The sequence below is a fragment of the Syngnathus scovelli genome, chromosome 5, assembly GCF_024217435.2.
Source record: "Syngnathus scovelli strain Florida chromosome 5, RoL_Ssco_1.2, whole genome shotgun sequence".
Lineage (NCBI taxonomy): Eukaryota > Metazoa > Chordata > Actinopteri > Syngnathiformes > Syngnathidae > Syngnathus > Syngnathus scovelli.
The window spans coordinates 19,775,401-19,792,181 of record NC_090851.1 but is presented as its reverse complement, the minus strand read 5'-3'; the positions used below and the strand labels follow the sequence as shown (position 1 = coordinate 19,792,181).

The 16,781-nt window shown below is 39.1% G+C and overlaps 3 long non-coding RNA genes across 4 annotated transcripts; all 3 read left to right on the top strand.

Moving 5' to 3' along the window:
• Nucleotides 1–4,153: 4,153 nt before the first annotated feature.
• On the top strand, nucleotides 4,154–6,522 carry LOC137840325 (uncharacterized). Its single transcript, XR_011086893.1, has 4 exons — nucleotides 4,154–4,521; nucleotides 5,377–5,493; nucleotides 5,710–5,865; nucleotides 6,156–6,522. It is a non-coding gene; the product is annotated as an uncharacterized lncRNA (long non-coding RNA).
• Nucleotides 6,523–9,711: 3,189 nt separating this feature from the next.
• LOC137840290 (uncharacterized) lies at nucleotides 9,712–11,504 on the top strand. The gene is made up of 3 exons (XR_011086824.1): nucleotides 9,712–9,819; nucleotides 10,526–10,630; nucleotides 11,432–11,504. It is a non-coding gene; the product is annotated as an uncharacterized lncRNA (long non-coding RNA).
• Nucleotides 11,505–12,345: 841 nt separating this feature from the next.
• Nucleotides 12,346–15,780, top strand: LOC125969399 (uncharacterized). 2 transcript variants are annotated; one of them, XR_011086906.1, is made up of 5 exons: nucleotides 12,346–12,442; nucleotides 13,148–13,252; nucleotides 13,865–14,014; nucleotides 14,087–14,173; nucleotides 15,249–15,780. It is a non-coding gene; the product is annotated as an uncharacterized lncRNA (long non-coding RNA). The 2 variants fall into 2 exon arrangements; XR_011086905.1 differs by having other exon boundaries at nucleotides 13,148–13,275.
• The last annotated feature ends 1,001 nt before the right edge of the window (nucleotides 15,781–16,781 follow it).

Sequence of the window (16,781 nt, the reverse complement as noted above, 5' to 3'; positions counted from 1 at the left end):
AGGGGACAAGTAAGTTAAAGCGCTAAAGATACGGCTTTGGTTTGTCCGAGCTATGAGATACGGCTTTGGTTTGTCCGAGCTATGAGATACGGCTTTGGTTTGTCCGAGCCATGAGATACGGCTTTGGTTTATCCGAGCTATGAGATACGGCTTTGGTTTATCCGAGCCATGAGATACGGCTTTGGTTTGTCCGAGCTATGAGATACGGCTTTGGTTTGTCCGAGCCATGAGGCCTAAAAAAGCGCTGGAGTTAGTGTGATTGAGTGTTTGACTGGTAGGATAAATTGACAAAAAAGCAGTTCTAGTATTGATCCACGCCAATAATACAGGCTAGTAATTTGTTGAAAGGTCAATCTAAACCTGCATTGAGGATCCTCAAAGAAAAAAAAAATGAAAAAAATTGTAAAACCTTAAACTACTAAAATTAAGATGGGAAATAAGAATGGTAAATCTCTTGCTCTGCTCTTCTTTAAAACGAGAAGTTCATGGCAAGTAGATTTCTTCATTGTATGCAATACATGCTGAAGTGGAAGAAAATGTATGGAGTACAAGGAAATTTGAAATGTGGAAGAAGTGGTAGAAGTGCTAGAGTGTGGTTGAAATCTTCACAAAGAGATGAGAACGAATTCAAGAGACAAAAGCTAGAAAGATGAAAACTGATGCGGTCACAAGTGTTTGTCAGACCAGGAGACAATAAGGCCCCTGTGAGCAGGTGCAAGGCCGCAGCTCAAGCCGCGGCTCAAGCAAGGGGCAAGAGGAGTTTCCGGTCCTATGCAAATCATGTATCGAAATGTAAAAGATCTGAAACCTCTCCCATATGACAGCAAAACATGTCATTGTCAGGTTATCAAAAATTGTTTTAGATTGTTAGAGCCCCTGTCCACACAAGAAGTATGACAATGCTGTTTGTAGGCCCAATTACAAATGAATAGGGATCAAATTGTGTTACACTGAAGTTAAAATATGCAAATCAAGTGGTAAAGAAATGCAACTTGCTTCTAGAAGGTAAATAAATAAAATTAGAATGTGCTGTCCTCGTGTGCATGGGAGGGACCAGCTCATGATCGACCACAGGAAATGGCCAGCCTGTGACGAATCATTGGTGCTGGGAACTACCTTTTGCATGCGAGAGCTGTGCATGTGTGTGCGTATATGTTAAAATGATGAACATTGGCTAAAGTTTTAGTATAAAAAAAATTTGCTAGACTGTGGTCTATCCAATTTGCACCGCAGAACAGAAATGATTTTGAAAGATAAAAATGAGAGGAAAAAGAGAGAAGTCTGTTTGCGAGCAGAAACTAATCCACACTAGTGCATGTAAAGTGTCGAGCCCACGTGAGAAATTCGAAGAAAAAAAAAAAAAACGACAGAACATGCTTTCAAGAATTGGAAGAAGCTAAATTGTGAATTTAAGATTTTGCAATGCTACATTTAATAGGAATAATTGATTGGTTGTGTTATAAGATTATACAAAATTCTAAATGCAAGCTAAATCTGAGAGATTGAGTTCTTCAAATTTAAAAACAAAGAAAAAATTCAGATTAATTTGCCAATTGTTTGTTTTAGTTAATTTTTTTTAATTGGTGGATTGTTCTACCAGGAAACCTGAGTTGAAAATGATATATGAATGTTGTGTGGTGAGCTTGGATGAATTGGGACCAATGTGATAGAAAGACTCCTTTTTGGAGACTGTGTTTGAGATGCAAATGAACATTGATGAATGATAGCCTGAATGAAAAGAAATTACAGGTTGAATGGTTGAAGTCGTTGGCGACTACTATAGAAAATTAGTAGAGCGACTTTGATGAAAGAGTGATTTTGAGCAGGTTGAATGTTAGAAAGAAACACGTAGCTTTTGGATTGATAATTAACTAGAGAAAAAAAAAAACTGGAGAACCAGTAACACATGCAGAAGATGTGTGAACTGAGAAATTGAGAAGCGTTTTGGAAAGAAAGTCAAATTAAATGATGATGGAATCGTATGTAGTAAAGAACGCATTCTCCCAAAAAGTTTGTCAAGGTGTGAGGCATGGGCGTTGCCAAGCCTCAAAGGGAGGGAGTGAGTAGGACAGATAGTGGAAGATAGTAATAATACAACACTTTATGACAATGAATTTTCGAATACATTTGGTGTTATACTGTGGTAATTTTTTTTGTTCTGGTGTAGATAGGTTAACAACACGAGAGATTTAGAGGTTCAAAAGAAAGACAGCTAAAATAAAACATTTTTGATTTGGACAATTGCAGGCTAACAGGAACATGAGAACGATAAGAACTACGATAAGAACTACGATAAGAACTACGAGGTGGGATCCAATTTCATTGGGGAGATTGAGAATTCACAGCACCATACTCTAAGTCACATTTTTGAGCAAGCATGACAATAACATGTGAGAGGTCAAGACATACAGATCAGGGCTTGATGTGGAACGCAGACCTCGATGAGTTGATTTTCAATAATGATATTGAAGACAACATACTGTCCGATTAAATTGGAACTATAGATAAAATGTAGCTCAAAAATAGGATGAGTTGCAGGATTTACGATATAAAAACGAGGCCGCTGTTATTAGAAGAATTTGAAGTTTGGTAAACAAACGTTACCAGCAAATTGATGGAAGCAGCTACATTTGGAGATAGTCTTACAAGTATGACGTCCCAGCCTGTCATTCTCAGTGTCAGAGTCCCTGAAACCCAATCCGAGACTTCGCCTGCAGCCGTGAACAACCACAAAAGGTTCTGGCTCTGAAGCACCTTTGACCTTTGGCGAAGGACAAGAAAAGACTGCTGTTGTGCTTGGAGGAGGACAAGTACACTCCGGAGGACAGACAACATCCTCGGGGACGAGAAAAGACAGTGAAAAGCGGAGGAACTCACAATGATGAAAATTGACTCATTTGAACAATGGACTCATTCAAGAGTGATGGATGGGGTCGCTCTGAAGCAACAACAAAAGAACACCAACTTGATAGGGTGAAGTGCTGCAAAAAGATATGGACTTGGAGTGTCCGACAACCAAATCGCACTCCTTGCTACGGCGTTCCCAAATTTGGTGAAGCTTGGTTCAAAGTGGAAGGGAGGTTCATTGTGCACTGAGTTTGACAGAACTGAGGAGATTTGATAAATAAATAAATAAAAATTTGAAAAATACGTAGGGCTACAGATTATAATCAGAGATTGAACGGATTTGGATAAAACAAATAGGCTAAAACGGTAGGAAACAAGAGCAAGATCTTATATTTTGGCTCATCAAGCTTAAGACGTAGAGGTCGAGTTATATAAATTTTAGAACAGGACATTTGGCAGTCAGGAGGAAGCTAGGTTGCTCAATGTACCTACTCAATACAATAGTAAGGTTTTTTGTTCCACAGTGGAGGTTGGATGGTCAGAAAGTTAGGTACGTTCAATTTTTGACATTCACACAATCATGCATAGGAGTCACACGGCGACAGTTAACAAGACAATGACTGCAATAGGGGCCACCTACGACTGCTCCGACATGAAAAAGTAGAAGTGAGAGAGCAGAGTATGGGATTATATGCTAAAACGTCTGCTATACAGTTACCAATAGGAGATTCTATCAAGAGAAGCTACATGAGAGATGGATTAGAATACCTTTGTCTGCGTGTGTGTGTGTGTGTGTGTGTGTGTGTGTGTGTGTGTGTGTGTGTGTGTGTGTGTGTGTGTGTGTGTGTACTTGTTTTTATTAGTATGGGGGGTCCGAAGACAGGGAGCCCACCAACAAAGTGGGGCCCTGTGTCGTTGTGGGGTCCAAAATCATGGACCCCACTCGGGAAACCACTCTAAAACAGCTTGAAATGCTCTAACAACATGCCTCACGAATTTTTTTCACTTACCCCTCATGGTTGCAATGTTGAGAATTGTGTGTGTGAAGTGTGTGTGCTCAGTAGCGGCCCCCCGACCATGGCAAGTGGTATTGCAAGTATACACACTACCGGAAGTGTGTGTGATTCAACCAATCAGGGCACCTCGTGATCCGAGTGTTGATTAAGAAAATAAAATGCTATTTCCTGTAGATTTAAACCAGGTAATTATTATTTTAGTAACCATAGCAGCTAAAATAATACTGTAAACATAAAATTCCTGCATTACAATTGCAATTTATCTACGTTATTTAATATTCATTACACTTGCTTTATAAAAATACGCTCATTCTATTAGGCTTATTTTAAAAACTGTCTCGTGCATTTTTCATGTTCTAAACATAAAAATAAAGGTATAAATAAATAGTAATTTATTCTTTACCATCAGTTTACATATTAGTTAAATCAGCATCTCGTGCATTTTTCATGTTCTAAACATAAAAATAAAGGTATAAATAAATAGTAATTTATTCTTTACCATCAGTTTACATATTAGTTAAATCAGCAGGTATTGCATGTGTTAGCTTCATGCGGCTAAAACCACCAGCTTAACGTCACTTCGCCACGTGTGACGCCGCCAGACTGAGACTGCTCCGCGACGAAGACACGCTGCTCATAACGAAACACAACATACACGGTGAGTAAATCAACTGCATGTAAATACTAAGTACAAGAAACTGATGTAGAAATGCTTTTTGTCCAGACCCCGAGGGGTTTATATGCAATGATTATGGCTTCGGATTCGGTATATTGTCACTCGGATGGCGTAACGTTTTCCCCTCAGACAGTCCGGCTTTTTAACTTGTTATTCATCTTAGCTTGCAGTGGTTTTAAAAACAATGGTGTAAAAGAGTACGACAGAATGTATAATTGCTCCGTGTTATATTCAGGATGATTTCGATGTGCTAATGTTTCATAATTGCTAAGCCCAGAACCGGACTCTGGCCGTAATTGCCGAAACCACTTCAAAACTCGTCAAACACGTGTGTGCTCAGTGTTATGATATATCTGCATGTCTTCTGTATTTCTCGGTGGTTTTCTATCATGTAAGAATGCTTTCTTTAAATAACACAAGCATTCTGACGCAAATAAAACAATCCGGAAACTAGCTTATTGGCTAATTAGCTACCGCTAATCAGGATGCTACGTTCACTTTTCAAACACAAACATAATAAAAACGAGTTGGTAGCTCCTGAAAAGTATAACGAGTTATACTGGTAAAACTATTGAAATAACTTTTCTTTGGATGCAGCACCTGGTTGGAACTGTGACTAGTTAAAAGTAACAAAGCTCAGCTTCAAACCGACAAACATTTTCATTAATATATCAGTATTTTCTGAAAAATATTCTTTCTTTAATCACTCTTGTTCTGTTAGTTCTCAGGCCAGGCTTATTCCTTCAGTCTTTATACAGTGGATGATTACAAATCTTTTAAAATTAATATAGAGTGCTTGTTAAAGTTCTCTCTGCCATGTTTTGAATTATTTTTTAGAGCCAGAAATGTCCAAAAGGAAAGCAAGAAAAAAGCCTGCTGATGAAGCAGCCTTTTACATTTAATCCTCAAAGGACAAACCTGGACTAGTGGAAAGATTTATTGATGATCAAAAAGGTAATAAACTCATTTTTAGACCATTTATCCATTAAGTATATATTTATTTATTTTATAAAACAACACAAAAAACAATCAAATTCAGATTGGTTGTTGTATTTCTGTTTCTAAGCGAGAACTTAGTATTAAAATTGTAAGATAACACCACAATTATTTGGTTAAAGGTGTATCTTTATTTTCTCATAACCAATGGTTTTATATAAAATGTCCTTGCAGGAAGAGGCGTGTTTGCTACCCAGCACTTTGAACAAGGAGAGTTCATCTTAGAATACAGGGGTCAACTTCTGTCAGCAGAAAAATGCCAAACAAGCAGTACTCTGAAAAGGAGAGTACATTTCTCTTTGACTTTGAATGGCAGAATCATTACTGGTGGTATGTATATCCAAATATTTTCTATACAATAATTATGAACTCTAGAAAGAGACTGGAATAAAATACCCTAAATTAGTGAGTCACTCAGAAGCAATATTTCAATAACACATCAGGATTGTGGCATTAACAATTTTTTTTATTTAGTGCTATGACGTTCAAAAAGACATTGTTTCCCTCTCAACTTTTCTTTTGAAATGTTGCAAGTTTTTATTTCTGTAAGCCAACTTTTATTTTACTAAAAAACTAGTTATATGATACAACATGTTTGATTTCTGTTTTTTCTTTCCTAGTATTGATGCATCAACAGAGGATGGCTCTCTTGGAAGATTAGTGAATGACAACCACAAGTCTCCAAACTGCACCATGAAAAAAATAGTAAATGACGAGCCCCATTTGTGCCTTTTTGCCATCAAAAACATAGAAATGGGAACTGAAATCGATTACAACTATGGTGATTCTAAATGGCCATGGCGTGAAAAAGTAAGTCAGTAAGATCAAGTATGCAAGTTGGAATATTAATTTGTTATTAAAAAAAGGAAGATTTTTGTCTCTTTTATTTGAATTACTCTCAGTATGATGTTGGTAAGTTATTTGTGGTTTTGATTCCAGGTGACAGGCTCTCAGGCTCCTGTTGACGGTGCGCTGCCTGAACCAGCCAGAACTTGGCAGGACTCTGGCCCTGATGATAACATCAAACAAGATGCCAGCCAACAGGTAACATTCAGTTAGACTTTGTTGTAAGAAATAAACTTTGTAGACCTTTTCTTGTTCTCTTAGTTTACAGCTTTTAGTTGGAAAGCTGTTCTTTAGTCAGAAGGTACCTTAAACAGCATTCAGCCAACCATTGGATCACATGGTTTTAGTGGTTCTCCTCATAGAGCCCAAACGAACCAGTGGCACACACACCTATAGAAGGATTGTTGAAACATGCGCCCATGGGTGTCCAACCAAGCCAATCATTCACACACACATAACAGATTTCTGATGGCTACTTGTGGGGCCCTCCGTATGGATCTAAAGTTGTCTTGGTTATTCCAACCAAGCCAATCATTCACACACACACAATAACAGATTTCTGATGGCTACTTGTGGGGCCCTCCGTATGGATCGAAAGTTGTCTCATGTTTTTAGATCATATTTTGGTTATGGACATTATGGAGGCTGATTATATTACAGCTATAGTTCCACACATCCTCAACAGCAAAACGACTAAAGTGTCATGCTGAAGGATGCTCCACTACATCCATAAAGATGCTGTTATAGGACCTGATTAGACATCAGGTCTGACTGGAACACTTTAGTTAGAAAAGCTTGTTTGGTTTTGGGGACTAACTTCACATGATTTAACTATACAGGTCTTGAGTCTGTCATTTGTGGTGTCTGTATGATGTTGGTAAGTTATTTGTGGTTTTAATTCCAGGTGACAGGCTCTCAGGCTCCTGTTGACAGTGCTCTGCCTGAACCAGCCAGAACTTGGCAGGACTCTGACCCTGATGATAACATCAAACAAGATGCCAGCCAACAGGTAACATTCAGTTAGACTTTGTTGTAAGAAATCAACTTTGTAGACCTTTTCTTGTTCTCTTAGTTTACAGCTTTTAGTTGGAAAGCTGTTCTTTAGTCAGAAGGTACCTTAAACAGCATTCAGCCAACCATTGGATCACATGGTTTTAGTGGTTCTCCTCATAGAGCCCAAACGAACCAGTGGCACACACACCTATAGAAGGATTGTTGAAACATGCGCCCATGGGTGTCCAACCAAGCCAATCATTCACACACACATAACAGATTTCTGATGGCTACTTGTGGGGCCCTCCGTATGGATCTAAAGTTGTCTTGGTTATTCCAACCAAGCCAATCATTCACACACACACTAACAGATTTCTGATGGCTACTTGTGGGGCCCTCCGTATGGATCAAAAGTTGTCTCATGTTTTTAGATCATATTTTGGTTATGGACATTATGGAGGCTGATTATATTACAGCTATAGTTCCACACATCCTCAACAGCAAAACGGCTAAAGTGTCATGCTGAAGGATGCTCCACTACATCCATAAATATGCTGTTATAGGACCTGATTAGACATCAGGTCTGACTGGAACACTTTAGTTAGAAAAGCTTGTTTGGTTTTGGGGACTAACTTCACATGATTTAACTATACAGGTCTTGAGTCTGTCATTTGTGGTGTCTGTATGATGTTGGTAAGTTATTTGTGGTTTTAATTCCAGGTGACAGGCTCTCAGGCTCCTGTTGACGGTGCTCTGCCTGAACCAGCCAGAACTTGGCAGGATTCTGACCCTGATGATAACATCAAACAAGATGCCAGCCAACAGGTAACATTCAGTTAGACTTTGTTGTAAGAAATAAACTTTGTAGACCTTTTCTTGTTCTCTTAGTTTACAGCTTTTAGTTGGAAAGCTGTTCTTTAGTCAGAAGGTACCTTAAACAGCATTCAGCCAACCATTCGATCACATGGTTTTAGTGGTTCTCCTCATAGAGCCCAAACGAACCAGTGGCACACACACCTATAGAAGGATTGTTGAAACATGCGCCCATGGGTGTCCAACCAAGCCACTCATTCGCACACACATAACAGATTTCTGATGGCTACTTGTGGGGCCCTCCGTATGGATCTAAAGTTGTCTTGGTTATTCCAACCAAGCCAATCATTCACACACACACAATAACAGATTTCTGATGGCTACTTGTGGGGCCCTCCGTATGGATCGAAAGTTGTCTCATGTTTTTAGATCATATTTTGGTTATGGACATTATGGAGGCTGATTATATTACAGCTATAGTTCCACACATCCTCAACAGCAAAACGGCTAAAGTGTCATGCTGAAGGATGCTCCACTACATCCATAAAGATGCTGTTATAGGACCTGATTAGACATCAGGGCTGACTGGAACACTTTAGTTAGAAAAGCTTGTTTGGTTTTGGGGACTAACTTCACATGATTTAACTATACAGGTCTTGAGTCTGTCATTTGTGGTGTCTGTATGATGTTGGTAAGTTATTTGTGGTTTTAATTCCAGGTGACAGGCTCTCAGGCTCCTGTTGACGGTGCGCTGCCTGAACTAGCCAGAACTTGGCAGGACTCTGATCCTGATGATAACATCAAACAAGATGCCAGCCAACAGGTAACATTCAGTTAGACTTTGTTGTAAGAAATAAACTTTGCAGACCTTTTCTTGCTGTCTTAGTTTACAGCTTTTAGTTGGAAAGCTGTTCTTTAGTCAGAAGGTACCTTAAACAGCATTCAGCCAACCATTGGATCACACGGTTTTAGTGGTTCTCCTCATAGAGCCCAAACGAACCAGTGGCACACACACCTATAGAAGGATTGTTGAAACATGCGCCCATGGGTGTCCAACCAAGCCAATCATTCACACACACATAACAGATTTCTGATGGCTACTTGTGGGGCCCTCCGTATGGATCTAAAGTTGTCTTGGTTATTCCAACCAAGCCAATCATTCACACACACACTAACAGATTTCTGATGGCTACTTGTGGGGCCCTCCGTATGGATCAAAAGTTGTCTCATGTTTTTAGATCATATTTTGGTTATGGACATTATGGAGGCTGATTATATTACAGCTATAGTTCCACACATCCTCAACAGCAAAACGGCTAAAGTGTCATGCTGAAGGATGCTCCACTACATCCATAAATATGCTGTTATAGGACCTGATTAGACATCAGGTCTGACTGGAACACTTTAGTTAGAAAAGCTTGTTTGGTTTTGGGGACTAACTTCACATGATTTAACTATACAGGTCTTGAGTCTGTCATTTGTGGTGTCTGTATGATGTTGGTAAGTTATTTGTGGTTTTAATTCCAGGTGACAGGCTCTCAGGCTCCTGTTGACGGTGCGCTGCCTGAACTAGCCAGAACTTGGCAGGACTCTGACCCTGATGATAACATCAAACAAGATGCCAGCCAACAGGTAACATTCAGTTAGACTTTGTTGTAAGAAATAAACTTTGTAGACCTTTTCTTGTTCTCTTAGTTTACAGCTTTTAGTTGGAAAGCTGTTCTTTAGTCAGAAGGTACCTTAAACAGCATTCAGCCAACCATTGGATCACACGGTTTTAGTGGTTCTCCTCATAGTGCCCAAACGAACCAGCGGCACACACACCTATAGATGGATTGTTGAAACATGCGCCCATGGGTGTCCAACCAAGCCAATCATTCACACACACATAACAGATTTCTGATGGCTACTTGTGGGGCCCTCCGTATGGATCTAAAGTTGTCTTGGTTATTCCAACCAAGCCAATCATTCACACTCACATAATAACAGATTTCTGATGGCTACTTGTGGGGCCCTCCGTATGGATCGAAGGTTGTCTCATGTTTTTAGATCATATTTTGGTTATGGACATTATGGAGGCTGATTATATTACAGCTATAGTTCCACACATCCTCAACAGCTAAACGGCTAAAGTGTCATGCTGAAGCATGCTCCACTACATCCATAAAGATGCTGTTATAGGACCTGATTAGACATCAGGTCTGACTGGAACACTTTAGTTAGAAAAGCTTGTTTGGTTTTGGGGACTAACTTCATATGATTTAACTATACAGGTCTTGAGTCTGTCATTTGTGGTGTCTGTATGATGTTGGTAAGTTATTTGTGGTTTTAATTCCAGGTGACAGGCTCTCAGGCTCCTGTTGACGGTGCTCTGCCTGAACCAGCCAGAACTTGGCAGGACTCTGACCCTGATGATAACATCAAACAAGATGCCAGCCAACAGGTAACATTCAGTTAGACTTTGTTGTAAGAAATAAACTTTGTAGACCTTTTCTTGTTCTCTTAGTTTACAGCTTTTAGTTGGAAAGCTGTTCTTTAGTCAGAAGGTACCTTAAACAGCATTCAGCCAACCATTGGATCACACGGTTTTAGTGGTTCTCCTCATAGAGCCCAAACGAACCAGTGGCACACACACCTATACATGGATATTTGAAACATGCGCCCATGGGTGTCCAACCAAGCCAATCATTCACACACACATAACAGATTTCTGATGGCTACTTGTGGGGCCCTCCGTATGGATCTAAAGTTGTCTTGGTTATTCCAACCAAGCCAATCATTCACACACACATAATAACAGATTTCTCATGGCTACTTGTGGGGCCCTCCGTATGGATCGAAAGTTGTCTTGGTTATTCCAACCAAGCCAATCATTCACACACACATAATAACAGATTTCTGAAAGCTACTTGTGGGGCCCTCCGTATTGATCGAAGGTTGTCTCATGTTTTTAGATCATATTTTGGTTATGGACATTATGGAGGCTGATTATATTACAGCTATAGTTCCACACATCCTCAACAGTTAAACGGCTAAAGTGTCATGCTCAAGGATGCTCCACTACATCCATAAAGATGCTGTTATAGGACCTGATTAGACATCCAGAACTGACTGTAACACTTTAGTTAGAAAAGCTTGTTTGGTTTCGGGGACTAACTTCACATGATTTAACTATACAGGTCTTGAGTCTGTCATTTGTGGTGTCTGTATGATGTTGGTAAGTTATTTGTGGTTTTAATTCCAGGTGACAGGCTCTCAGGCTCCCGTTGATGGTGCGCTGCCTGAACCAGCCAGAACTTGGCAGGACTCTGACCCTGATAATAACATCAAACAAGATGCCAGCCAACAGGTAACATTCAGTTAGACTTTGTTGTAAGAAATAAACTTTGTAGACCTTTTCTTGTTCTCTTAGTTTACAGCTTTTAGTTGGAAAGCTGTTCTTTAGTCAGAAGGTACCTTAAACAGCATTCAGCCAACCATTGGATCACACGGTTTTAGTGGTTCTCCTCATAGAGCCCAAACGAACCAGTGGCACACACACCTATAGATGGATATTTGAAACATGCGCCCATGGGTGTCCAACCAAGCCAATCATTCACACACACATAAAAGATTTCTGATGGCTACTTGTGGGGCCCTCCGCATGGATCGAAAGTTGTCTTGGTTATTCCAACCAAGCCAATCATTCACACACACATAATAACAGATTTCTGATGGCTACTTGTGGGGCCCTCCGTATGGATCTAAAGTTGTCTTGGTTATTCCAACCAAGCCAATCATTCACACACACATAATAACAGATTTCTGATAGCTACTTGTGGGGCCCTCCGTATGGATCGAAGGTTGTCTCATGTTTTTAGATCATATTTTGGTTATGGACATTATGGAGGCTGATTATATTACAGCTATAGTTCCACACATCCTCAACGGTTAAACGGCTAAAGTGTCATGCTCAAGGATGCTCCACTACATCCATAAAGATGCTGTTATAGGACCTGATTAGACATCCAGAACTGACTGGAACACTTTAGTTAGAAAAGCTTGTTTGGTTTTGGGGACTAACTTCACATGATTTAACTATACAGGTCTTGAGTCTGTCATTTGTGGTGTCTGTATGATGTTGGTAAGTTATTTGTGGTTTTAATTCCAGGTGACAGGCTCTCAGGCTCCTGTTGATGGTGCGCTGCCTGAATCAGCCAGAACTTGGCAGGACTCTGACCCTGATGATAACATCAAACAAGATGCCAGCCAACAGGTAACATTCAGTTAGACTTTGTTGTAAGAAATAAACTTTGTAGACCTTTTCTTGTTCTCTTAGTTTACAGCTTTTAGTTGGAAAGCTGTTCTTTAGTCAGAAGGTACCTTAAACAGCATTCAGCCAACCATTGGATCACACGGTTTTAGTGGTTCTCCTCATAGAGCCCAAACGAACCAGTGGCACACACACCTATAGATGGATTGTTGAAACATGCGCCCATGGGTGTCCAACCAAGCCAATCATTCACACACACATAACAGATTTGTGATGGCTACTTGTGGGGCCCTCCGTATGGATCTAAAGTTGTCTTGGTTATTCCAACCAAGCCAATCATTCACACTCACATAATAACAGATTTCTGATGGCTACTTGTGGGGCCCTCCGTATGGATCGAAGGTTGTCTCATGTTTTTAGATCATATTTTGGTTATGGACATTATGGAGGCTGATTATATTACAGCTATAGTTCCACACATCCTCAACAGCTAAACGGCTAAAGTGTCATGCTGAAGGATGCTCCACTACATCCATAAAGATGCTGTTATAGGACCTGATTAGACATCCAGAACTGACTGGAACACTTTAGTTAGAAAAGCTTGTTTGGTTTCGGGGACTAACTTCACATGATTTAACTATACAGGTCTTGAGTCTGTCATTTGTGGTGTCTGTATGGTTGGTAAGTTATTTGTGGTTTTAATTCCAGGTGACAGGCTCTCAGGCTCCTGTTGATGGTGCGCTGCCTGAACCAGCCAGAACTTGGCAGGACTCTGACCCTGATGATAACATCAAACAAGATGCCAGCCAACGGGTAACATTCAGTGCGACTTTGTTGTAAGAAATAAACTTTGTAGACCTTTTCTTGTTCTCTTAGTTTACAGCTTTTAGTTGGAAAGCTGTTCTTTAGTCAGAAGGTACCTTAAACAGCATTCAGCCAACCATTGGATCACACGGTTTTAGTGGTTCTCCTCATAGAGCCCAAACGAACCAGTGGCACACACACCTATAGATGGATTGTTGAAACATGCGCCCATGGGTGTCCAACCAAGCCAATCATTCACACACACATAACAGATTTCTGATGGCTACTTGTGGGGCCCTCCGTATGGATCTAAGGTTGTCATGGTTATTCCAACCAAGCCAATCATTCACACACACATAACAGATTTCTGAAATATGGTTTCTTGTGGCTTCTTTGTTGTAAATTTTGGAGCCTTTTCCATGTTTTATATGTAAAATTTCCTGTGATATAAGGTTTTGGCATATTTCAGAGGATGTGTACAGCACCGGTCGTCTACCAGTTAAGATATTGGACAGAAATTTTAATTATTTTGAGCAAAGAAATTCTAGTCTTTATATTAATACAGCATATAAGAGTAGCTTGCAGAAACTAACAACACATTTCTTTTAATTCCCTCCATAGAGCTATCAATTATCAAAGGAGTTTCTCAAAGTGGACTACTCAGACAGTGATGATACTGACAATGATTCCCAAAAGGACTGCTCTGTACCTCTGCAAATCAATCTGCTCAAAACAAGAGTATATTAAATTTGACCAAGCATTCTTATACAGGTGCAGTTAATTTTGGTTTTAGAATATTGCTATACTGTGTTTTTTTTCTGTACTTAAAAATCATCATTTCAGATGGGCTGATCCCAGAAGTGATAGAAGTGACCTCTTGTACCTCCGCATCTCGTGGCCCAAGTAATGAAAAGTCTGCCAAAAAGGGAGGTGAGTTTAGAGTAATCCTTTTCAATATATAACTTTATCACAGTTGCTTTTAAATTGCCCAATTGTTACTACTGTATCAGTATCTAATTATCCTCACATATGCTGCTTACTAAGATTTAGATGACCCAAGCAAGGTATATTAAACACCACTTGACTTTTTTTCTTAGACATGTAAGGTCTAAACTTTTGAATTTTGTCATAAAATGAAAATTGACCCATCCTTTCTCATGTGAGTTACAGGTCATTGCTAACCTTGATTATATGTGAGATGTTTGTTTACATCTATTTTTAAATAGAGGTAATGTATACATGACACATTTACCTCAAAAGAGAGAAAGAAAAATTGCTCTAGATTAACCTATTAGTGAATATGCAAATTCACACATTGTCACACCAAGGCAGATACCATTCTTATACAGCTTGCATTTAATTTTTTACACATTATATATTTCCAAATTTACTTTTATCATCTTTGTTTGTCCATGTGTAGCACGTTATCAAAGCAAATTCCCCATACATGTAAAACACTGTCTGAAAAAAGTTTTTCTCTGATTTTTATTTTTTATTTTCCCTGATTTTGCAACAACTTGTATCTGTTCTTAATGGTTTTGTCAGAGAAATGGTGCATCCCAATGTGCTGCCATGGTGGAGTTTGACTGCCTGTGCAACCTCTGTAGGGTCCAGGAATTGCTTCATCTACCAGCAGTGACATTCTGGTCAAATGCAAAACTGCTTAAAAGTAATCAAGAAAATGAGAGACCTCTTTCCCCCACCACCAAAACTGGGGGCATTCTAATGTTACCCTTTTGTGCATCTATTTTTAATTTTGTTAATATCAAAACAGCTGACACTGAAGACCACCTAGCAACTTAAATGACCGGATTAATATCTCAGATATTAACTGATTTACTTATGTCTATTGTAGGCTCATCACTGTTGACAAAGATAGTTGACGTTATAAAATATCTCATTTGAATTATATTGTCGGATAATTGTACATAAAGTGAATGTATTCTTTATGCAATTTTGTTCTAATTAAGTTGTAAACTAAAAAGTGCTCTTCCTATGCCCTTAGGTAACGGAAAAGTTGTGAAAAGAAGCTGGACCCCAGAGGAATGTGCTGCAGTAAATAAACATTCAAGGAAGTATATATTGACAAATCAGGTTCCTGGTAAGCTTGACTGCGAGAGATGCATTGCTGCAGAACCACAAGCACCGAGCTGTTAAGTACTTTGTCAAAAAGAGAATAACCACCATGAGGAGAAAATATGAGTGAAACAGCTTCCCTTAACAGAGATAGAAACACATGGCTGGTCCTGTTTCACCATTTGTTCACTATTTGTTTGTGATTTTTTTTATGCTCCACTTCTCCTGTTCGTAAATGTTAGATTAAATAAGTTCCTTTATTCATTGGCTACATTTGTAATGTGTCCATTTAAAATTTTGACTCGACAATTATTACTTGTAAATCCTGTGTACTTTATAGTTAGCTAAAATGCAGAATTTAAATATTTTAAAATGTACCAATATGACTGAACAAATTGAAGAATATTAAGACTGTGACCAAGGAAAATGGACCAGAATCTGAATAAAGACTTCAGAATGTATTTTAGAATGCACATTTCAATGTATATCTAGTATATTTAGCCAGATGAAAGTATTAATAACACTAACAAAATTTTTAGGTTTTCTCAAATGATTAAGTCCACACAAATGCATGTTTGGGTTAGATTAGGGTTGGGGTTGAACTTGATAGATCCTCTTTATAAAGGCAGACCTAACAAGTCTTAAATCTTAACAGCAAGCTCCATAACTGGCTAAAAAAATAATGTGTGTATAGGTAGACCTCTTAAGGTTGAAATATTAAAAGCGATCCCCATAACTGACTAAAAATCTCATGTGTGTAAAGGTGGACCCCGCAAAGCCGGAATGTTAGAAACAGGCCCCAGATATGACTGAAAAACTGACATGAAAAAAAAAGTTTCAAATTGTGTTTATTGAAAGTGATTTTTAGTAACAAGATTTTTTTTGGGAGTTGCCTGATTTTTTTCATAGTTCTTGGACCACTAGAAAGGGTGGACCCCAGAACTCGGTAAATTAAGTTGGGTCCTGCAGAGGGAGGTTAACAAGGATGTGTGTGTGTGTGTGTGTGTGTGTGTGTGTGTGTGTGTGTGTGTGTGTGTGTGTGTGCGTGATAAAATAGCTCAGGCTCATGACAGCTCTTTTGGTAAAACAAAACTCTGAAGGGACACCAAGTAGAAGGAAAAGATGTTACCCAGTTCCAGTTATGTGTTTTTAAAAACCTGCAGTAAAAGAGAAAAGTTAACAATAAGAGCAGTTAATATAAAAAAAAAAAACGGAGACAGAGGGCTTAATTCACTAAAGAATAACACGCCTTTAATGTCGTGCTAACCGGTAAAAATGGAGCAAACAGATTCACTTAATTCACAAAGCACGCACAGATGGTGAAATGCTTCATTAACTGCACTGCCTAGCAGAATGTGTCTCAGTGCGCCACTTTTATTTGAGAGTATTTAAATAAGGTAGTGTGCATATATTTGGAGGAGAAATTGCCCACCTCTATTGAAATGAGCCTCATTGATAACAT